Here is a 25,101-nt window from a genome sequence, read left to right on the forward strand (position 1 = left end):
TAGTGGGAGCTGTTTGTTGCCCTGGGATTCCTGCAGTACTGCTTAACAGGTGGGCCAAGAGGCCGCTGCTTCGGACAGCTGGAAGATGCCATCAGACAGCTGACTTGCAGCGTCTCACTCCCATGGCAGAGCTGACCTCTGAGGTCGACAGGAACTGGGAGACTTCCTAACCTCAGAGGCAAGAATTTGCCTCCATGAGAAGGAGGGGCTGTTGGGTCAAAGCAACCCTCATCAGATGCCAAGGTCAACAGGGGCTAAAAGACTGCATGAGACTGGGAAGGAAGATTTTGTTCGTCTTCATTTGCCTGAAGTAGGCAAGGATTTACCAAGGGAAGCTCAGAGTTTTAAAGTTATTCCCTTGTCCCTGGAAGACACTGCTGGCAGCTCCCACAGTCCAGGGTGCTCCAGGGCACAGAAGCTTCTCCCCAGCTCCTTCAAAGCACTGCCAGGTGGTAGGCAGGGGCATGCATGTCTCATTCTAGCAGCATAACTGCCATTGCAGGACAGGCCCCCAGCCCATGATAGGGCCTGAGAGTTCAACAACCCCCCACACCTTTTTTGTGGGAGCACTCATTCATCAGTGTTACAAAAGCCCAGCCAAGCATGGGGGACAAAGCTGAACTGCGAGACTTTGCAGGAGGTCCTGGATTCACTTTAACCTCCTCATGCTTATCCACATTATTCAATATAAAAACATGCTTTCTTCTTAACACTATGGCCTGGGGATCTCTGAATTTTGAAATTTGTAAATTAACACAAGAAAAGGTAATTGAGGAGGAATGTGAGGCAGTTAAGACCAAGGTAAAGTGTATCACAGAGCAAGTGAAAGAGCAAGAGCTTTACGGAAATGTTGTATTTACTTAGTGAAGAATTTGCACACTGAAGGCTTAAAAGTGTTTTTCTTGTGTGTATGTAATGTTAGTCTAATATATGAATAACCACAGAGCTGGTTTCCTCTTATTGCTTGTCTTTAAATTGGTGCATCTCATCTTTAAACCACAACAAACTGATTTTTTTTTGCCCCAAGGTACGCAGTCCACTGACTGCAACTACCTTGGCATCATACCTACACACTATTAGAAAATGTCTTGTAGGCTTATATGCAAGACGCAAGAAGTGTAAGGAAATCTCAGATTTGAGATTAAGCCAGCAGAATTTTCCAGTTCATCTGCTGTTATATAAAACTTCATTTACCTTCTGCAAAAAACCACCGATTTCCCATTGTCAGATAGCATGGCTGCAAATGAACGTGGTCCCCCTGCAGTCGTTGATCGCAGAGTCTGCTGCGTCCAGATTTCCTGCTGCCCAGCCAGATGGCTCCCAGTGAGCTGCCCCATTGCTGAACCAATATGGGCTAGGAGAAAGGAGGAGTATTAGAGGAGAAAACCTAAAGGTTGCTTCACAAGGAATTTCACCTGAAGTAGCCTCTCTGGTTACAGTCCTGTTTCTCAGGTGAGAAAATGAAGATGGAGTGAAGGGACATGACCATGCAAGCCCACGAGGACCAACTCTGCCTGTGGAAGACCAGGACAACAGGAGCCTTTTCCAAAGCTTAGGCAGCAGTGTATCACCACAGGTCCCTTTCTTCACAGGACAAAGAAAGACTTCCTCACTAACATACAAAATGTCATGACTTCAAGTGAGCATCCAACCACTGCAGTGCTGATAGAACTGGACTCTGCTATAAAGGAGGAGGCAATGTGCCAGCTCATATAGCCTGACAACTCAAGGACAGTTTCTGCTGGATTTGATCAGCTGAGGTTCACAGATGGGCCACATGACACATTGCCACTTACCAACCAACAAAAGCGTTATTTCTTCCTGCTGATTTAAAGCTTAGATGATTCCTCTGGAAGATTCAGCAGCAGTAATACCGAAGGAATCTAAAACAAAGCTGGGCCTCCCTCCTTCAGTGAGAAAGGGACCTTTTTTCTCCCAAGATTGCTATGACGTTCCACTGTCATTCAGGAAACCCAGATTCCCTGGCTTTGACTAGTCATTTGGCAAGGAGACATGAGTTGTTTAATTATCTCCCAAGGAGCAGCAAAATGACAGCGGAGCATGCATTTGGAAGGCTGAAAGGCAGCACCTAATGACAAGTCTGTAAGCTGCTGAGCAAAATCTGCTTCCTGTGATAACTGCTTGCTGCTTTTTGAACATTATCTGTGAAGTCAGAGACTGCTTCACCCACAGAGACAAAAACAAGGAGGACAGTAATTGTGTAAGTACTGTTGCAGATTCTCCTTACCCTGGACACAGGGAAGGACTTGCTAAAAGGCAATGCACAAACCAGTAAGACATACAGTGCTGTTACGCATCAAACTAGCCTGTACCCAAGAAGACCTGGAAGGTCAGCAGCATCAATGCAAGCAGTTTCAAAAGCCTGCACTGCCTTGCATTATGAATGCCAACCTAAAATCAGGTCAGTTTTTGTCTGCAATGAACAACTATTTTACTAGACTGTCAGATGTCAGAAAGCTCCCCTCAGACTACAGGGTTTTATTAGATGGGTACGTAACAAATGAAATGTACCAAGGCTTAATACAAAGACCTTGGTCTCTGCTTCTGTGACAGCTGAATCCAGTGACCTTCCATAAGTTTTGGTCCAAATGTCACATATGTACTGCAGTAAAACAAAATTCATTTCTCTAACAGCACCTTGCACTCCAGTGTCTTCAGCTGGGGATATATAACATGAATTTTGCAGGATATAGAAAGTGAAAGAACAGAATGACCAGCACCCACGCTGACTTTCCCTTCAGAGGCTGCTGAGGTCAAGATTTGCAGGGTGTGGTAATGCTCCAAACCCATTTTTGATCCTTTCAGGCCACTGCGATGACACAAAAGTCTCTGAGTGTCAGTTCTAGGCATACGCTTCAACTCTTCTCATGAGCAAGGCTCCTGTGTTCAGAATAGGACACAGCTGCTGTCAAACTGGCAGAGAACTGACACAGGGTGAGTGCAGTGTCTGCTCTGCACCACAGAAAAGTATCATTTTCAGTTTAACCAAAAGCATTGAACCAGGCTGTTAATCGATGAAAAATACAATGGTGTGTGACATCACGTAAAATAGTGGCACAAGTCCTTGGATTGCACTACTGCATCTGCTTAAAACAGCAAACATAAAAGCTATGAATCTAGCAATAAGGGACAGGACTATAATTCTACGAAGGCCAGGTGAAGGGCAGGTTATGGACAACAAGGAGCAATCCAATTTGGTTACACTAGCTAAGGTAAAATTTACAATGGCTATCAATCTTCATGCTTTAAGGCATAAACTGAGCACCACCTGGGGCCAGAAAGAAATTTCCCTCTGTGGTACACTATAACACAATTGGCTGCGTGTATTTCTTCCTCTGAATCATCACATATTGGTTACTGTCAGAGACAGGATACAAGACCGTACGGATCACTGGTCTGTTCCAGAGCAGCAATTTCTATGTTGTTCATTTTCTTCACAGTACTTACAGATTAAAATAATGTTATTAATACTGCAGCAGTCATTTTCCCCTTATACAGTAATACTTTCTCTAATTCTGAAACAAACACCGATAGCAACTTAAATGATTCCAACTACTAAACTAAAGCACTAGTCAACATTTGGGGGGGGGTCCTGAGTGATTTACTAGTTCTGTTTTGGAAAACAAACTTCACAATCTAATTACTTGTATTTTTAAATTACACATCAAGCATGTTATCTAGCATTCAATTTAACATAGCAATAGTATGAAGAAAAAACACCAATGATGTTTAAAAAAGTAATTTAGAATTCAGCTTTGAATTTATTTTAAAGAAAAGATGTTAGTATTGTCTTCTTGACTGAGATTTATTAACACTCCCCCTTTCTATTATCTGAACATCTCACTTGCCCTAAAGCACATCTGTAAAGACAGTGAGAGACTGCATGCGTTTTCTATATCCTTAAATTACAGATGTTGCTCTGAGCTACTCATCTATCAAGACAATTTTCCATAAGAGTAAGACCAACCTGAAAAGTATCCATCTAACAGAGAATATGGAAAATAATTAGTAAAAGCACACAGTCTGCAGCCCTAATTTGTTTTACTGGGAACATTCTCTACCCAAAGCTTTCTAATATGGTGTGACAGAACACAGGGAAGCAAATCAAAGCCCAAACAACACTTCTGGGTATCAAAAGAAAGACCTTGATGCATCAGTTAACATGCTGTTAGGTACACACACTGCTACAACAAACTCACTAAAGAGGATATGGGTAATTTCATGACACCTTCTGTGTTGAATAACTTATGCTAGTTCATATTTTCCACCTAATAACATTATGTCATATATTTTACAGGTTAGCACATCTGTTATATCTTGCCTACATACATCATAATTATATTCGGTTCCATGAACACACTCTGTGCATCTATGGAAGAACAGAAGACCAGTATCTAACATAATATGTGATTATCCTAAAGCTGAAGTATATAGAACAAAAGGCAAATAGAGAAGAAAATGCAAGCAGCAGTTTTACGAAGAAAGATTCTGCCATCACAGAGCCCAGTTACTGTATCTTAACCTTTCCACTTCCATAGGCAATTGAAAAATGAATAAATGCTGAGAAAGCAGATAACAAGATTAAGAACACAGAGCATTTTCTAGGTTGCATAAAATACAGAACATGACTTAACTGAACAGAAAGAGGGAAAACAGTACTTGTGGGAGATAAAAGAAAGACACACACTTGAACACTTAATGTCAATCATGTGCTTATCCTAAACAGAAGACAAATACTGTATTACTACCTTCAGAGCTGTGTGAAAGAAAAAAGAGACGGAGTTTTCATGTATAGAAAAATGTCCCTTCTTCACTGCAATTTGCATTTCAGAAATAATACAATACCCTGGGTCCCCCCTGGGTTCTCTCTTGTACAATCTCTGCAAAAGCCATTGTTTCCCTTTGTTTTGTAAAGCATTTTTGTAAAGATGAAACTACAGGTTTCTAAACCTATGAGACAAGTTGTTGGTTTTCTTTTCCTCCTCACTAAACCAGAAATCTTTGGTGGAAAGAACAGTACTTCAATTCTGTTCTGACTTACGCAAAGAGAACAGAAAATGCTATGGGAGCAGCTGTAACACATGATGCAACAATACTTTAGGCTTGATTTCCCCACAGTCAAATGAAGAATGTCTTATGAAACAAGGGAAGGAAAAGGAAACACACTAGAGTAGAAGAAATTAACAGCCACTTTTCATAAAATTATTGCCAGCTAGAAAACAATGTTTTGTATCAACGGTTCCATCTCACAGCCCCAAGGAACCTACCTAAAATTTCTTGACCACCCACACTGCACCCAGTGTGCAAGACTTTCAAAACTAGGTGCCTGTCATACATATATCTGCAGGTAGGTACTTACTTAAGAGTCCTGATTTTCTTAAATGCTGAGCACCTAGTAGTCCTCTGCAGATTAAAACAAGAACTGCTGGGTACCCAGCAGAAAAAAAAAAAGATTGTACTTATTTGGAAGCCTAACTTTTAAACCTCACTTTTAAAGAATTATCTTGGTTTGTATCATTACAGTTAAAGGACTGAAAGAGACTCCCTTTGGAGTCCATCTGTGCAACTCTTAACAGGCTGCAAGAATACCTGCTGAAAAGAGACAGGCACTGCCTCTGTTTTAAGCATGACTACATTTTTCCCACCACAGTATTCCTAGCCATTGTTGCACATGGGGAACAAGAGACCAGAGCTAGAATCATACCTAATTTTCTGGAAATCAGGATACAGGGCACAGTCCCCAAACAAGCACTTTATAGGTTTAATGGTGCAACTGACTGACTTTAAACCTTCTATTTAAAACATGACTGTTTCTCACACAGATGAACCACTGCTCTTTACACTTCCAATACCATCAGCCTAGAAGGAGGAAAGGCTCTGATCACTACACTTTTTCATCATAACAACACAATCTTTTGCTTGATGGTGCAAAAAGAAAAACAACCTCAAACTTTTTTTTTTTTTTTTTTTGCATAGCAAGTAGATTTCACAAGAAGGTTAGTAATGAAACCTTAAAAAAACATTTACAGGATTAAAGTCAAAACCTGGAAAGGCAGTAAATCATCTACCATAAACCCAAAGAAATTGAGGGCAGTTTAAGCGAGGCAGTATCTTTGATCCACTGTCTCTCACCACCAGTGAAATCTGAGAAAACACACACAAATACATGTATGCATCCTCAGGAAACTGAAACACAGTTAATTAAGAAAGAATTTTGCCTTTTGATCCTTCTAATCATTCTCCCTCTTACTTACTGACATGTACAGAGAGCGATAAGAGAATGAAGGGTTTAGGTCACTGCTGCTGAAGGCATTATTTTCTACAACCTTCCCCTCCCACAGTGCTATGGAGAGCTTGCAGGTCTTCTCTGTCCTCACTACGTATTATCCTTCTCATACACACACTGATACTTACAAATAAGGAATGTGGTTGACCTGGCAACAGGATGTTAATTTCCTAATTTATCCACCATTTTTTTTAAATAACATTAGTCTCAGCTAAGTAGGGAACAGTTCTAGCATTACACAATTTTGCATGTGTGTAGTTATAGCAAGTACAAACAGCAGTCCCCAAACCACTCCACATTGTGAAATACACTTGACTATCAAGAATGTGTTTCTACCAAACAGGAAAATAGACCATCATAATCAAAACCTTCTACCTAACTGTTATAATTCAGTATTACCTTAGGACTTTTTTTTCCCCAACTTGCTTACTAAGAATTAGAAGAATTGAAAATTATGCCCTGCAAAGAAGTTTCTGGGCAGGCAGTGGTCTCGTGAGAGGAAGGGGAAAAAAAGGGGGCAATTAGACTAGGGAAAGCAAGAGACCTGTCCAGGACAAGTATGTAAGGGGAGACCTTATCCCATCTTTCCCAGCCTTGAAAAATAAGAGGAACATTGGTATCTGAAAGTCTTGATTTGGGATGTCTAACCTGAGGCAAATTTACAAGGCCTTGATTTTTCAGAGGGGATGATCCACATCATCTGAAATGTAAGCCTGTATTTAACAAAGCTCCTGAAAAACACAGCTAAACAGGAAGGTGAACTCATGTTCCCATTCTGCTATGATGATTATTTTGATCATATTCTGTATCTATTCCTCTAACCTTTTTGTGCAGCTTTAATAATCCAATTTGAATTTGCCATATGATTCAATGGTCTCTGTGAGAAAGACAGCATCAAGATGCAGTTATTTGTACCATAAGCAGTCTGCACCACGTCTTGAGCTTAATTTCTCCAAATAAGCAGCAGTATAGATAAGCTCTGATCACTATCACAAGTGCCACCCTGCTCACAAGACATTCAAACCTTTCCAGCATATCTCTGCAAGATTTTGTAGACGAAACCACAATACACAGTGCAACTCTCCTCTTCTTAATAAAGACAACTGCAATCCCCAGGGCTGTTTGTGCAAGCTACTGTTGTGGGTGCATAATGGTTGCCTACATAGTAGCACAGCACCAGCATCTAACTTTGTACAAAATAAGAACGATGATTCAGTCCTTTCTGGCACAAAGTACTTAACAATCAGAATAACCATTTTAGTCTGTTTGACTACTCCCCCCAACTCCTTCCAGCTAAATCAGGCTGTCAAACGTATTTTCAATATACATAGCAAAGAAGTGTAAAATCCAACAACATATATTCTTTTAAACTGAAATTTTGCATCACCAGGTTCTTGCAAGTAGTATATTAAAAGACAGGCAATTTGAAGGAAGTGTTTGCCAGTAAAAGCTGGAACGCAGCCAGAAAGCTACAGTATACAAGGATTTTAATGGCTATGAAATGTTTGGTACTCTGTGGTGAAATTAGTTAACAGACTAATTTTTCCTCTCAGGGGGGCTACACTCAAAAACCTGCAGGTGTGAGACCTGAGTGTATGAGTATGCTTGTCCACACCTGAAGCCATTTGCCCACCACACAGTTTGAGCAGCACTGCACTGTTTCAGAGCACCAAGGAATAGTGTGCCTCTAAGTCAGTATTTTAAGTAGTATCAGCAGCATACTGTGATGAACATGCACCACATCAGTTCACACTCTGCCTGCCTCTAGACTGCAGCGTCTGTTCTTCTCACAGATAATGATTGAATTTGATGGCTATATTCTCCAGAGCATCCTCCCTCCAGCACTGCTTCACACCTGAACAAACCCAAGTGCAAAATGCTTCCGCTCTGATTTGGTAGCAGTTAGGCTACCATCTTTACAGGGTATAAACAACATGCAAGACAGCAAAAGCTCAAGTTCTGTAGCAACTCAGTAAGACCATAGCAACTACACAAAAACATCTTCAATTTTTGCATTAGCAACATTACTTTTACTACTGTATCTACCAGACTACCCACTGGCTCCCTTGCTAGGTAGAGCTTTCCAGATAAGACATGACACTGGCAATAAGTCTATGTGTTATCAAAAGAAAAAAAAAAAAGTATTGAAATAGCTACTATGCATAGGTGGTAAGCCCTTACCAACAGAAATCACCTGAAATAATTCATCCAAAATGTTCACAGTACACAGAAACTGTTAACTGATGAGGAAAATCTAAACTGGCAATTACAGGCCCAGTCCTAAACTAGCCTGATACATATTGCAGTCAAATTGTTTTCCCCTCGCATGAAAATACATCTTTTAGGTTCTTGTCAGTCCAGAAACGAACTGATACAGAAGAAAACCTGCAGATACCTGACCACCCTTTTCTGGGCAGAAGAAAGTTCTCTTCTCTGCACATCATTGACCTAGGACATACCTGCACACCATCTGGAAATATTGCTGAGCCTTATTAATATCACACACTGCTAAAATGACAAAAAGACTTTTGACCAACAAGCATATCCAGTCCTTTCTCAATGTACTGCTGGTGTTGAGACTGTCTCCTCAGCACTTTTATTATCATTTTAGCAGCAGCCAATGCTAGCACACAGGTACAAAAATAATTTTTTATTTAGCTGATTCAGATAAGGAGGCAGGGTTTGTAGAAAAGCCTGGAGGGCTTCCTAGCAGCCAAAACAGTTGCCTGGCTGTATTACTTGCCAGTGGGAGTGTCTGGGGAGGGCAGGGTAAATCTGGGAGAGTGCTTCTTGGTATCCCCAACATGGCCAGGTGAATTCTGTACTTTGAACACTCCATAGGTGCACTCCCAGACTGTGCAAATGGCGCTGTCACTCTGCAAGGTCCACTTATCCTATACACTCTATCAAGCAGGTACTTACAGTCTTCAGGGTTTTCTTAAGAAGTCTCTGACATTCCTGTTGTAAGATTAGGTGGGATTTGTAGGTTGCCTGTACTAGGCCAAAACTTCTGGTGCTTCTCAGGGATAAAGTGCATGCCAGATGCAAAACCCAGAAATGCACAATGCTCACAAAACCATCCCACCAGATACAACACAGGTGCACTCACTGTGAATATGTCTGAAATAGTTCTGATTGATCAGGCATGTTCACTGTCACCTGTGAGGAAGTCTTTTCTTGGCCCAGCACACTACAAAATGGATTGCTGCTGCCACCCCAGAGATTCAGGGTGCTGCTACTGCTGCTGACAGGGAGAGTAGGTGCTGCTGCAGTGAAACTTCTCCTTCCAGCAACAGCCCCTTCCTCATCGCTCTCCTCATGCCTTCCCAGTCATCACCCGATGCTCCTTGTTAGACTGAACAAGCAAAGGAGGGAGCATGCGACCCTCTCAGCTGCATTTCTTGATAAGGCAGCTCCTTTCCTCCTCCAAGGAAAATAAAGCAGTCAATGGGGCAAAAGCATCCCAGGGGCTCTCAGCTGAAGCACACTGGCCTGCCCATGTTGTAAGGAAAGGAGATGATACAGCTGTTCCCCCCAACACCCACTTTTATCCAGGTGTGGGGAAGAAAACTGGTCACCAGAAACATGGATCCCTGCTAAGTGAGGGAAATTAATTCACACATGCTTCTACCTGATTCACCTTCTTCCGCATGTCCTCAGGAAAATCAAAGGACAATGATTTCTATAGGCTCCAGTTGGGTACTACAATACTCTCGAAGCACTGCTGCAGTTTCTGAGACCAGAAACTTCTCACTTTTTCCCATGACTGCCCCAGGCAATTGTCTGCTGCACTCAGGAATCCCTGCTCCTGGCCAGCAGCAGCTCCTGCTGAATGCAGACCATCAGCTACAGAAACGTGGTTGCCCAGATCAGGAGGAAGTCCTTCCAAATTATTAGTATTTAGCAATGGACTGTTCAGAGTTAGTTAACTATCACAGCAGAAGATATTTAAGTTTAGCCAATCACCAGCTGATTGCAGCTAATCACATAATCCTTTAGCATCATCTGTCCTTAAAAAATAATTTATTTAAACAAGGTAGCTGTCACTATCTGTAAATTTACTATTTTAGCATGGCATTTCTTTCATGGTTTTTCTACTTAGAGAAAGATTTTTATAGAATTTCTTGGGCGGGGCAGGGAGGGGAAGAGTACTGATTGTGCACCTGTTCCCCAAAGGTTCATAAATGGTCTCCATCCCTCCTATAATCTCCACATTCAAGATGCGGGATTGAGTAGCATTTGGGGTAAGAGTCTCTTTAGCACTTAGCCCTAAAGATGGTCTTTTTAATAGCCATAAAATCTGCAGAGGGAATAGATGAACTAAAAGGTTTAATGGCTGGCTTGCATTTTACTGTGTTCAACAGGGACCAGGTGGTTTCACATCCTGTATCTACACTTTTGCTGAAGGTGGTTTAGAATTTCCATTGCCATCAATGCATAGCTTTTATCAGTGCTCTTCCCAAAACCACATCCATTATATGAGGAAACTAAATTATAAAAACTTGATTTCAAGATGTTAAATCATTGTCTGGGAAAGGCAAGCCTCTATGAAGTTACACAGATTATTCCTTAGCATCAGTAACAGACTACTATGTAATCCTCAATATTGTCTCCTATTCAAAATTTTCTTTCAAAGAAACCATGTTTTATAGAGAGGTTGGGACTGGAGGTTTAGGGCAGATTTGTGCAACCTTTTTGTTAGGGAAATTAACACCTTGGTACTTTCTTTGTGCAGCTTTGGATTTGAAATCTCTCTAGAGGTGCAGTTTGGAAGGATAGTCATTGTTTAATTAGTACTCTTCTCAATTAGCATCTGGAGTTAAAGATCCACAAGTAGGTATATATCCAAGAAATTCTCAGAAGAATTACCTACTAGTAACTGAATATGCAGAAGTTCAGAAAATCGCTCATCCTCCCTCACTGCTGCTTCTTCAGAGATTTTCTTCCTTTAAATTAGCAAAAACAAATGCAAAATAAGCAGGACTGCATGCTCTTCTACTTCCATGCTGAAAGAGTACAACCCAGAGGCAGCTATGAGATCACTTTCTTTTCTCGTTCTTAACCTCAACACATGCACACCTAAGAACATATGCAGGTAAGGTATGCTCTCAAAACAATAGTAATATTAACCACAAAAGGTCAATATGGTCCTACTTCGGCATGCATACAGCTGGTCTGGGTATCAGAACTGTTAAGGACCAACAGCTGCTCAGAACCCTGGAAAAATCAGGATCTTGCATACAGGTTTGGAAGCCGAAGCTTAGGTATCAATTCAACTATGTGGAGACTTTCACAGCTTCTAAGGAAACCACCCTCACTAGCAGCCTATGATGCATGTCGTGTTTAGTTAGCCCACAACTACTACTGGATGAAGCAGCATACAGACAACAACAGGCAGAAACAAACTTTTAGTGGGGAGACTTGGGTCGAAAAAAGAAATCCTGCCTGCCACTCACGAATTACTAGCTGTTTTGAACCATTAATTCAAGGACTTTAAAGGACTCCATTAGCTTGATTCTTTATAGAGACTATAGGCAAAACTAAGCCAAACCACTACAGTAAAAATTACAGGTCACTTATTCTTATTTGCTATTGCTTTACAACAAATTCTTTTTTTCCTAATAACTGCAGTGTAAAGGTTTGTTTATGGAGGGCTGTTTCTACCCGTGGGAAAAGCAAGCTGTTCCATATAGGTTACCCTACTGTTGGGAAGAGCAATATAGCTCCAGCTCCTACTTCACCTCACCTCTGGCAAGGACAGCTATGCTGGCATCTGCTCCTGCCCTGCTGAGCAAGGAAGGGTCTGGAGTATGTAGGCAGCAGCTACCTGGAGAGGGAAGGAAGGGTAGCTCACATCAGTGCTTCTCCTCTCCCTACAGCAGCAATGGCTTTCCTGTCCTGGCCTTCATCCTCAGAGCAGAGAATCACAACTTTGCCTTCACTTCCGAGAATTCTTAAGCCAGGTCTGTGCATGAATACCTGAAAGCAAGACTGCTCAAGGTAAGCATACTAAAATCATTAATTTTTATATCCCATTAATGTATATGAGTACACAAACAGACCAACAATTTCTAGTTGAAAATCCTCTATGGCAGAGCCAGACTCAATGTTATGCTGAGAGAAGCCATATGAGGAATCTTTCTCTTTAATTCGTAACAAGCCTGAAAAACAAAGTCATCTAACATCCAGGGAAACATCACCTCCAACATTCTTAGCTAAATAAGTTTATGTCAGTTGTAAGTAATTTTATTTTCTGGGAAAAGAATTCCATCTGTATCATGCCAAAGACAACAGAAGGCCACAGGTATTCCTCAAGAAGGCTGGTTCTTTGCCTTCTGAAATGAGATGAGTCAATAAGAAACTAGTCAGAAAACCAAGGAGAGTTGACTGAGTGGGGATACACACTGGAAGCTGTGTTTGCACCATCACATATCTTCCTCCTGTTTAGATGTAAATTCAGTATTCCAGGTCCCAGACCACTTGCTGCCTACGGAAATAATGTTAAATCATGAGTGAGCACAGGAAGGCTGGGGAGGGGAGAAGGGGAATGCCAGTTGCATAGCTTTTACACTAATCCTTATCAGACCATTCTCAGGGCAGAATACCTGTTCTCTCTTGCTTTTATAGCTGGAGGCAAGATGCCTTTACTGGGAGTTAACTGTGGATAAGAGGGAAATAATGATAAGAGAACAAATAATATAAAATGCTGGAGAACCAGCTGGTAGGGGAACCCAGTCTACTCTTGTATTCAGCGAACAAGAAGATTTTTCCCCTCCCCAAACAACCCTGCATGGCAGCTGTCTAATGAGCAACACTGGCACTGGTGTGGAGGATGAGCCTGCCTTTGAGTTCAGCTCTGCCCCATGGCAGAGACATGCTTTATTACTAATACACCAGTTTGCTGCTGATCGTGGAATAAAACAAATTTAATATGGGTACATATGTATGTTTTGTTAAACTCATTTTCTGTGTACTGAATATCTCTGCAACTAGGGTAGAGTAGGAAAAAAACCCCGATGGTTTCATGGAAGAAAGAGCTTTTCATTACAGCTATTGTGTTTAGTAGAAACAAAAATATCTATGAAAGCCCACTGTTGCAGGTCTACACAAAGAGCCTCACACCTAAAAACCAAAAATAATGAACAGGAGAGAGATTCAGTAAAACTGCTAACATGTAATATTGTAATGCAACTAGGAAATGGTAGCGATTACGTATCTATTCTCACAGAATAAAAACATGAGCATGCCAAAACCATACACAATATTTTAGCAATCACAATCAAGCAGGATCAGAGCTCCAAAGATCCTACACTCTAACAGAAGCATGTATTTACAAATATATCATTAAACCAAATATTTAACCTGCACATGAGAGATGTCACCCAAGCAAGCTTAATTCTGGTTTTATTTCATTCTGGAATTTCCTACTTGCTTAGAAAAAAACTGGTACCCCAGGCCACAATTCCTGTTCTATTTCCATTCACACCCACCCACTTCAGCTCCTGCCCCTTTTCTTGTGTTCCATCCATCTTGCTTGCTCCTGCCCTCCCATACCCTTGGGCCCTGTTCAATCTCAGCTCTGCTTGCCCTCAACCTGCCTGCTATCTCTTCTCCCACGCACTAGACCCCAGTCCCCTCTCCTCTGCCTCTACTCCTCCAAAGATCCTCACCTATTTCTCTTCCACTTACACCCCCCCTCAACTCCTCTTCCAGCTCCTGCCCCTCCCTCCTTGCTCTCCCCAATTCCCCAGGCCCCTCCTGGAGTTCCTGCACCCAACCTCCCCCGCTCAGCATGCCGTCATGCCAGCTTTCCTTCAGGCTGCAACAGCAAGAGCTTTGAGAAGACAAGGGGAAAATCAGTCCTGGCACTGCACACTGCTGCAACAGGAAAAGATTAAACCTGGAGAGCAACCAACTCACACCCCAAAGCCCTAAGATAAAGCATATTCAGTTGAGTGGGCATCAAAAATATCCGAAGGGACAGAACATGCTGCGTGGACACAGAATCTTCAGAGCCCTACACCAATATGCACAAATGTATTTAGGCTTACGGCCTACAGCTCTTACCTAAATGTCTACTTCCCCACCCCAGAAATCTACAGCTCGTCAGAAGACTGAACACCTTTGTGAATCTTGAACTCAGCCATTAGGTTCTGACAAGTCTGCCTGCTGTGCAAGCTAGCTTAGACTTTCAGAGGCTCACAATTGACCAAAAATGGAGAACTTAACATAGCTAAATGTAGACTTGGATGGATGCCCTGACAAATTTCAAGTCTCTGCTTGAAAACAGACTAGAGCTTCCAAAGCAAAACAGGTATGCATTTATTTCAAGATAGGCAAAACATCTTTACTCCTTACACTCGTTCTCAGAAATGGACAAACTTACTTGAAACTCTCCCACAATGCAGCCTGAGGGAGATGCTTGGCTTGAAGAAGTTCACCCCAAATGCTTATAATTTGAAAAGTTGTATACAATTTAAAATGAGGTCTCTATAACAGAAAGCACCAGATCACAATATCTTCATTCATAATTAGCACATACACACTCAGCTTTTTAATTGTGTTTTCCACATTCTTGCCATTACAGCTACTGTAAACATCACCCTTGAAAAATTAGCCATCGTTTTATATCAGCACTATTTTGTTCTGCCGGGGGAGCACAAGCCAGCCTACTAGGTCTTTAAACAGATTTGATGACCAGCTTTGCAAGAAGGCACAGGCTGTGATTCATATCAAAGATTCTCTGTATTTCTCATCCCACGTTTCTTCAAAATATTTTAAAAGGGTTATTTAGAAGACTGCTTCACCAAGATGAAGCTGGTGTCTGTATGTGGGCAAATGTTGCAAGCCACTTGAAACAGAAAGGAATTAAATGACGATGTGTTTCCTTCTTTTTCAATGTTCCTGTGACCACTCATTTTGAGGATTCTTAGCTCCCCACTGATGTTAGCATGATTTGATGGTGCTCAAAACAGTGCACAATTGGCTTCTGCATTTCAAAACTGAACCTGATTATTTTGCCTGTTTCCTCTTCTGAGGGACAAACTTCAGAGAAAAGATGTAAAAACAATTTAAGAAGTTATCCATGTATGTCACATACTGACCTTTATCATCCAGGACTCCACAGAGCAAGAATTCCACATCAAGAATTACTGGAATTGTGAGGCTTTCACCAACATTTGACAAGACTTCTTTGATGGAAAAGGCATGTTACACTAGCCCAAAATTTCCACTGGTGTTTATTTTAATGTAAAAAGGTATTAAATCTATCTTAGATTTCTTTGCAAAAAAGAAAAAAAAAGTTGGCAGGCCTGCTGCTGCTTCCAACCAGTCCTCTAGGACCTTCATACCATTGTTATTAACAGTGATTTCCCCCAACTATCAGTCAAACCTGCTGTGCAAGGTAAAGCTGAACAGCCACACAACTTTTTGCTGATGAGCTGTGCCAGACATTCTGAAGAACAATATCGGAATATTTTTAAAGCTGTTGCAACCTGGCCTATATTCTTCCTCTTCAATAATGTCAGCATAAATCTCAAAAATCATGATTCAGTCTCTGAAACAAATTGATGGCTTTACCAGAACAGAAAAGATACTTAAAAATGCGTCCTATAGATCAATACATCCATTAGAATGGATCACCAGAACCTATTCATAACTCTCTGTTGTGAAGGATGTCACAAGCTTAAGTAGCCTAAGAGCAAACAAAAATCACCAAAGAGTCACCTCATTGTCTTTCTGAGGTAGTCTCTGTTTGAACAATACAGGATATATTTCAGCAATCTCCACAGTTCTGTGAAGGTTATAAAGATTCTGTGAAAGTAGTGCAAATAAAAAAATAAATGAATAAAACATTTCCAGTAACATGGAATTCTCTTTACTGAAACTTTCCTTAGTCAAACTTTTTAAAAATAGGTTATAAAGTCTGCTAATTATAGAGTACTGAGTCTCATTCAGTCAATCACAGCACTGGATCCACTCAGAATAAACACTACCACTACTGATAAATGTACAATATTCTTCTTAATACCATTTGGCTCCTTATATGAGCAAGGGCATAATTAAGGTGCTTGAGGCTGATCTATGCAGAATACTCACATTTAAAGGAGCCACTATCAGTATTTCACATTGCTGGATGAAGTATAACTGTCGTGGTTTAACCCCAGCCAGCAACTAAGTGCCATGCAGCTGCTCACTCACTCCCCACCACCCAGCGGGATGGGGGAGAGAACTGAAAAAAAGTAAAACTCATGGGTTGAGATAAAGACAGTTTAATAAGACAGAAAGGAAGAAAATAATACTACTAATAAAATGCCAATAATAATAACAAAATAATTAGAATGTACAAAACAAGTGATGCACAATGCAATTGTTCACCACTCGCCAACAAATGCCCAGGTAGTTTGGGAGCAGCGATCCACCTCCCCTGGTCAACTCCCCCCAGTTTACATACTGGGCATGATGTCATATGGTATGGAATATTCCTTTGGCCACTTTGGGTCAGCTGTCCTGGCTGTGTCCCCTCCCAATTTGTTGTAGCCCTCCATCCTTCTTGCTGGCTGGGCATGAGAGGCTGAAAGGTCCCTGACTTAGTCTAAACACTACTAAAAACATCGGTGTGTTATCAAGAACATTCTCATACTAACTCCAAAACATAATATTATACCAGCTACTAGAAAGAAGATTACCTCTATCCCAGCCAAAACCAGGACAGAACAAACACTAATGAAGAGCTTTGTCATGGTCCTCTAAAGAAGAAGTCTTAATAGCCTGGGAATCCTGACACTGAACACGTTAATTCATGCAAATCTCATTTCCCAGTCCTTCACCTACAACTACGCATCTTTGATTCTAGTCAGAAAAGTTAATCTATTTTTTCCTCTATCAGATATATCACTCTACTCTCAGGAGCCTGTTGCATGAATCCAGGCTCGCCATACACTCACAGAAGAGGCAAAGCAAAACAGGTAACATGCAGTAACATACTTTCACAATGCTGCAAGAAAACAGGACATTAAAATTACATATTCTCATTTGTTCAACACAATAACTTCACATCCAACTATTAGTATTTTCACATTCTGTAATATAGTTGTGTGTGCTTGTGTGATGCGCATAGTCCTCTTCTCTTTAGGAAGCTCCAGGAAACACACTTGTTGATTCACGCCAGAGGAGAATATTATTAAATAAAACTAGTATTTGCAAGTGTGTGAATGTGCAACAAAAAGCAAGTAAAGTGGATCCCAAAAGAGCATCTCATTTTTGCATCTATATTTTTGCTGAGATTATTCAAAATACATCCCAGTTACAAGGGATCTCACAACACAGCTCTTACACTTGTGCAGGGATGCCATTCGAATTAGGTAATAAAACCTACTGAGTAGTAAGATTTTAATTCTGAGTATTTGGTATTGCACAAAGACTTTAAAATAGCTTTTTATGATATTTGAATGACATGAACAGAATAACCCCAATAAATGTACAAAAGGGGTTTCTCTTAGTAGCTCTGTCCTACTTTTAAAGCTTTTACTCTAATAGCAATGCTATTCTCTGCCTCCCGTGTAGCAGTTTGCACAGTTTTCTCCCATCTTTGTAGCATGGCTAATAAGTTCTGGGTTAGAGCAGTTTAGACCTCAGGCTACTAGTATGTTGAAATCAATTATGCAAAGCCCATTCATTTTGAAACAATGTACTAAACTGCTGCTGCCACCGCAGATAGAATGGCTGCTCAGATTGGTTTCTTGGATCTCTCCCCCCTCTTCTTTTTTATCATTACGTCTTCATACATTGCCAAAGTTGGCATTCTTTGTCAAATATACTGCCTCCTACATGGGATGCAATGCTCACTTCAAGATTAATCAAAACCAACTTGAAATTCCAGTAGCAATGAAAGCTGAAAACACGAATTCTGCATATAGCATGAGTTTTACATGCAATGAGATTAAGAACGTAATTCATTCAGTATATCAAATCACTAATTTGGTTACAAATGACTGTTCCAAGATTAAAGAAAGAAAATTCTCTAAAAGCATAAAAGCTGTACAAATTAAGAAGCCCTTCTCTAATCTTCATTTTTAAATGGATAGACAGTGTGTTTATTAACAAGATACTTTGATATAATTATTTGCTTATAAATTTAGGATGTAGGTGGATACCTTACAGTTCTTAAAAATGGAAGTGGCATTAGCTATCTCAGATTTCTTGTAAAATTTACTTTATTTTTATAACATATTAATCCATTTCAATGGCAAGCATAATTCTTATATCAAATTACTTACCATAATAGAATGAGGAACAATAGTAAAAAAAAATTATTAAAATATACTCAAGAGACATTGCGACTATATTAATGAGGTTTCTTAAGACACCTGAACCAATCCATTAATTTAAAGGCACTGAAATGGGTGGACTTCTCAAGGAGCTTTTCAACTTGCAACACTGGTAGGAAAGCTTTTTCTTTTTTTGAAAACATGAACATTTCTCTGTCAGTTTAGTATGCCAAGTCAGCTCAACAAAGGGTCAGACAGGAATCGGAAAGGAGGAGGGAGAAGGACTACCCCTTTTGGCAGTAGCAAGCCATTTCATTGGCACAGTCATCTCATGCAACCTCACATCCTACCTTACTAAAAGATGTGAAAAACAATGTGAAAATGTACTAATGCCACAGAAAAAACATGAACTTACCATGTATAATTCAACATTACATCTTACTTAGAAACTAACAACCTTTAAAATTGTATTTAAGCCCATAAATGAAGTAAAATGTTAGTGGCAAAAGAATCACAAGTGTCTCACGTTGCCAGGGAGATAAATTCAGAAAGAAACAGGAAACAATGCTTCAGTCTATAAATGTGAGGTACTAATGTGGAAGGAGGGGCATAACTTTCAACTTGCAGATACCGAGCTTATACAAAGGACCCCAAACAAAGGACACACAAGAACCCCTCAGGAGGGCTGCTGAAAACAAAGTATCAGTACTTCACTACAAAACTGAGAGTGTATTTCCAGGTACATTATTTCTGACAGCGAAGCCAATTTAAAAAGAATCTGACTTCCTTCACCCCTTCTTCATCTGACTTCCTTCACCTCTCCATGCAAAGCCCATTGTTTCCTCCAAGGTGCCAACACGACTGCTTGAGGTATAACTGTAATGTGTACCACAGAAATGTCCCAGATTAAAAAACACAAAACCCCCTAATTAGACTCAGTAACTGTGACATAAATACTTTCCAATGGTAAGAGTGATACAGCACTTGAATACAGAATCGGGAAATGCTTGAACTAAGTCATGCATCACATAATGAAAGGCTGTAAAGTCACAGAGCAATTTCTCTCTAAATATACAGGCCTGAGTCTCAAAAACTACATTTCTACATGCCTCCTGGACAGATGAGCATGCAGCCTAATTATTCTGAGCCTAATTTACCCCTTCACAGGAGTACTTGCAAACTAGCAAACAGAAAACATGCAAACTATCTGTAAAATAAACACCTGGTGACCAGTCACACCTTTAGCTTGAACACTATCAATTACACACCATCCTCAAACTTATGTAAAGTTTGGGAAATAGAGAAGGTGCAACAGACCACAGGAGAGGTATGTCCACCGTAAACATTGGGGAATGTAAACACAGTGCAGCACAAATGCTGCTGATATGGGCAGAATGCTCATTTTCTGCTCTGCTGCTGTGGGACTAGCTTACCAGCGCTTGCAAAACTTGTTCCTTCCCCATCTCCCAGCCTCCCCCAAACCCTTTCAATTCAATCTCAAACTGCAATGATCATTAAAAACAATGAGTATGTCTGGCGCAAGTAAACGTGCCTTGACTATCAACGATTCATTAAGTACCTGGCACTAGATCCATAATATGGGATTCTGACATGGAAAGAAAAGCTTTAGAGCTCATTCAAAAGCACGAGGTTTACATATAAAAGAGTTAAAAGGCGCATCTTTGCCTAACAAGCAAGAGAAGGCTAAGTCCTTTGTGATGATGTTGGTAGTTTCATCCTCTGTATAAGCTAATTTTCCTATTTAGATACCACCTTTTCCAAATCACAGATAAATTAAGTCAACTTTAGCTAATGTGGTAATGATTTGTAGTGAGTGGCAGAAATTCCCCTGTAATTATGCATGAATTGATGTGTGATTTCCTAATGAGCTTAAGTGAAGAAATCATCATTTTGTGATAAATGCTTTATTTCTTAAAATGCTCGTAACACATTTCTAATAAATTTAATCAAGCGACTCGCACTCATGTAACATTTACAATTATTAAGTGTGCAGTCTTTTACACCGCCTTATAGCTTTGGCTGATTACTGTGTGTTAAAGTTTAACATTTCATAAACATGGTTATAACAACCATTATGTTATTTTTGCTCAGAACTATGAATAATTTCAGTTTGAAGTTAATTTATATTCTCTACAATTTTGTGCCTCAAAGGCAAAATTCTTTCGCCATTTACATATGGATATACACATTAGGAAATGAAATCAAGTGCTTCTACCTTTCGGAACACACCTCGTCCTTCAATGTATCATGTGAGGGACAGCAAAATCTCACTACAGTAAGCTTATTCCTGGATTCCCAATTTAAAAGAACTCCTAGAGTACAACTGCTTCATCTCTCCTACACATCCTTGATCAGTCACCCCCAGTCATTCCAACTCTCCTGGCTGAAAACCAGTACAAATTCAACTTGGTAGCAGAGCTGAATTTCTGTGGAAGCTAGGGAGGAAGAAAGCTTTCCAAAATTACCTGAAGACATCTTATTCTATGGTCTCTTTACCAACAATTTTAGCTCAGATCTTTCCTTCTATAGCAAGCTGCTATAGGGAATAGATGACCTAAGGGAGTCACAGATCTAGAGACTTCTGTGAGTTGCCCCATACTTAAAGACTGGAAATCAGATACTTCCTATACTTCCACACATTTAGATGCTGGAATTTAGCTATCCCAAGTGTACCATATGGGTTAGCAACTTCCTAAAAGGAGGTCTGCCTTACCAAGGGGAGCATCCAGTTCTGCTATGCTTCCTCATACTCTCTTCACTAATCCCTTCTTAGAGCTTCAGAAGAAAAAGATAGAAGAGGAAACTTGTCTTGGCATTCCACATCTGTAAGAAATTTTTGTTTGATTTCTCACTACAAACAAAAACCTCATATAAAAAGAATATTAAACTCAAGATGGTGAAGCTGGCCAGTTTTAAATGCTATATCAGTGTTAAATGGTACCAGTAGTAAATCTCAAATGCTACGATTCCTTACACAGTGCTGTCCCTAGAGCTAGGAAAGATCATTCAAAGAATTACACATTAGCACCTCAAAAGACAAGACAAGATCTTACATGTATCAAATACATACAAATGTTTATTTTGATGCTAGGGTGGACTGGATCCATTTAAATTTGAGTTAACGTGAAGAATATAGTCTAAAAATAAGCCCATACTGCTATCTCAAGAACAAAAGAAAGAGGCTTGAAGTAACTACTTGAGCACCTGAGTTCCCTGGAACACATCATTAATGCATAATTATCACTGAATACATTGATTTTGGTTTGAACTTAGTAACTTATCAGTGAACCCAAGTTCCAACGATTTACATTCGAAAGGATTTTATTACATGTTCAATTCCCTTAGGATTCCCAGAAGAACTGTAGCCCAAGTATATCTTAGCAAATCTCTCTCTTAAGAACATCTATATTATAGCTGTTAATAAATCCATCTAGATTATAATCTTCCTTCCTATCTTCCCACCTGTTCCCACATGAGGTCAAAAAGGTGAGTGGCAGTGACAAACTGAAATCCTCTTCGCTGAGCAGGTATTCATTCCTCCCTGATCCTCACAGGCATTCTTCAAGTTTTCCCCCCCACTCTGGTATACAGTTAAATCACAGGAGAAATCAGAATAAAGCTTTGCATTCCTATGTCCTGCCAACCTGTTATTGCCAAATTCTACCCTCCCACAGCCAGAATATGTTTCACAGCCTAATTCAGACCATTTAATCATCCTCCTTCAAATATCCAAACTCCTCCTCATCTAAGTTACACTCCGTGACGTGACTGTGTATTTGTTAAAGTTTTCATGTTACCCAAAGATTAAAAAAAGATATGGTGATCATGTAGGCTGGGATTTTTGAAGGAGGAAGATACTGAACTTGCATTGGATTCCAACAGGAGTTGGGCTTCTATTCGTTTCACATGCCTCTGAATATCTTGTGTCTGATATATCAAAGATCCAGTGTGGGAAAGACAGAGGAAAAAAAAGTTTTGAAAAATGTAGGAGTAGTAGTTCTCTTCAGAAGCAGGGTAAGTAATTGTCAGTTGACTTAAATGCTCAGGCTTCAGGAAAACCAACCATCCCCGACTTGCTTCACTTTAAGGCTCAGTGCATAGTCTCCTTAATTCTGCTGCTTGCTTACAACAAAATACTAGCTTTTTGGTATAAAAGTTAACAAAGCTTCAACTTATTGAACCTCAAATGTCAAAATTTGCATTATTTTCCTGCAGCTGTGTGTGCTATTCCAACTGGCTTACACTTAAATGTTACTAAAAAAGCCCATCAAAAAAGCAACCAATACATACACTATTTTATTAAAAGCTGTTCAAAATCTCACTTTTCTGTTGTAAAATTCTTCTGACTAAAGTTGTGTACATTTTTCCTACCTCTGAAATATTTAATTTACAAAAATAAATATTGCATTTGTAAGTATGTAAAGGACAGGACTTTGCAATTTGCTTTTTCAAGTAAGTGCATTAAACATCCAATATTTCTCACTTAAATAAAAACCATACACTATCCCTACACCTTTTGTTATACACGCTAAGCCAGAGGCTCTACATTGTGTTTTATTTCTCTCTTCAAAAAGGTCCTGTATTTAGAACATTTAAATAGTATTTATCTTCATCAGGTTTTTTATTTTATATCGGTCTAGAGGTAGTATTTCTCCAAACTTGTACCCTGTATACATGGTCAGTTACAAAATGAGTGACCATTCCATGTTTCTGTGTAAAAACCATTCTAAAAGGTGAAATACTATAAAATCATCAGGAGATTGTAATAATAGCATTGTGTTTTCTCAGTCTAAACTCACATCCTGTAGTAAAAAGGAAACATTGCATTCATATGATCTAGATCTCAGGTTAATTCATCAATAATATTTTATAATTTTATCTGGCCATCTACATTTTATGAATGTTATTTGCACTTTCCACTGAGCTGTAAAAATAATGAACAATATAAATTCTATTTTTTATGTTCCCCTGAAACACTGAATAGTCAAACCTAATAACATCACTAAAATGCACAAAGAAAAATGCACAATCAGACCATTTTTAGAGAAAGACTGTTGAGCTACACACTTTTTCGTTAACATAGATTAGTTTTGTAAAATGAAAACAAATTACATTGTTCCTCCTTTCTACAAATATACTGGGTTCTAAACTGATACATGTACACAATCTGTCAGGCAGTAAGATACAGTTATATATATTGTTTATTGTTTACTTAATAACACAGGCTAACTAATTTTAGAATAGTAATATCCATGACAGCCAGCAGACAGTAACAATAATACAGATTTCAATCGAGTAAAAATCCTTGCAAATTTTGCCAAAATAAGGAGACCAAATCTAGGAGTACTGCAGCTATGAAGTGTTTTCTAATTCACTGGCACGCACCATACCTGCGGTGAACACCTGTATGAGCAGGTAAAAGCCAGAGACTTCACAGCATACAGCTACTCTTTACAGCTCCAGCTAAAGAAAGTGTTTCAGTATGTACCTAAATCAAATAAATTGGCAAATACTTTTCAAAACAAGGACCTCTGTCATCAACTGTATTGTCTGTAACTGCACATTCAATTTCAACTGGAAAAGAGGACAAATAAATAGATTAATACTAAAATACTACAGCAGTAGGCATGACATAAAAGCATAAACGTTTTAATATGTTAGCATTACCTGTGGCAGTGAATATTTTTACCATAACTAATAAATTTCCCTTTATGTTGAACTATATTGGCATCAACAGAAGGCATGGAATGGATGAGATGGACAGAAAACAGGTACACTACCCCCAAAACTGTTTCCAAGAGTAAGCTGAGATTCTTTGGATGAGTTAGTGGAGACTTTGTACAAATCATGTTCTTGAAAAGTTAGTGGTATTAAATGACTAGTAAATAGTACACTTTAACCCCCCAAATTACAAGCCCACTCCAGCATCTGTCAATATACATTATGTAGTTATTGAAACACATTCAAGATTAATGAGCACACTGAAATGTACCCACCCCCCTATTTCAGTGCCACTTGGAGTCAAAATTATGGCATTAACTCACAGGCTCTGCATCCCAGGAACCAGTAAGCTGTGCCAAAGAATCCTTGTTAAGTTATAATTACAAGATTTCTGTTTTGCCAGCCACTCAGGGGCAGATGCATGTGATCTCAAGATGCCTGCTCTTTAGTATTAGATGGAAACAGGACAAGATCATTAATTAAAACTAGTTAAAAAATGAAAAATTTCAAATATTTTCTATAAACTGCTCTCATCTTCCAGTGCACCACAGCTACAGTCTCTCCTACACAAGCCTACATGGTTTTGTAATTAGTTTTATAGAAGAAGGGGAAATATATTTTGGCATACAAAAAAAAAATTTAAAGCAGAGATATATCAGAGTAGTAGTCCAGCATCAGATGAAGTGTGGTTTAGCTAGTTTTTTAAACTTAGTCCTGGTTTTGCCACATTACTTTCTTTATATGATTCTATGAAATTTTAAATAAATTCAGAATGATAAAGGG

Source organism: Haliaeetus leucocephalus, unplaced genomic scaffold, assembly GCF_000737465.1.
Source record: "Haliaeetus leucocephalus isolate CR32 unplaced genomic scaffold, Haliaeetus_leucocephalus-4.0 Scaffold140, whole genome shotgun sequence".
Lineage (NCBI taxonomy): Eukaryota > Metazoa > Chordata > Aves > Accipitriformes > Accipitridae > Haliaeetus > Haliaeetus leucocephalus.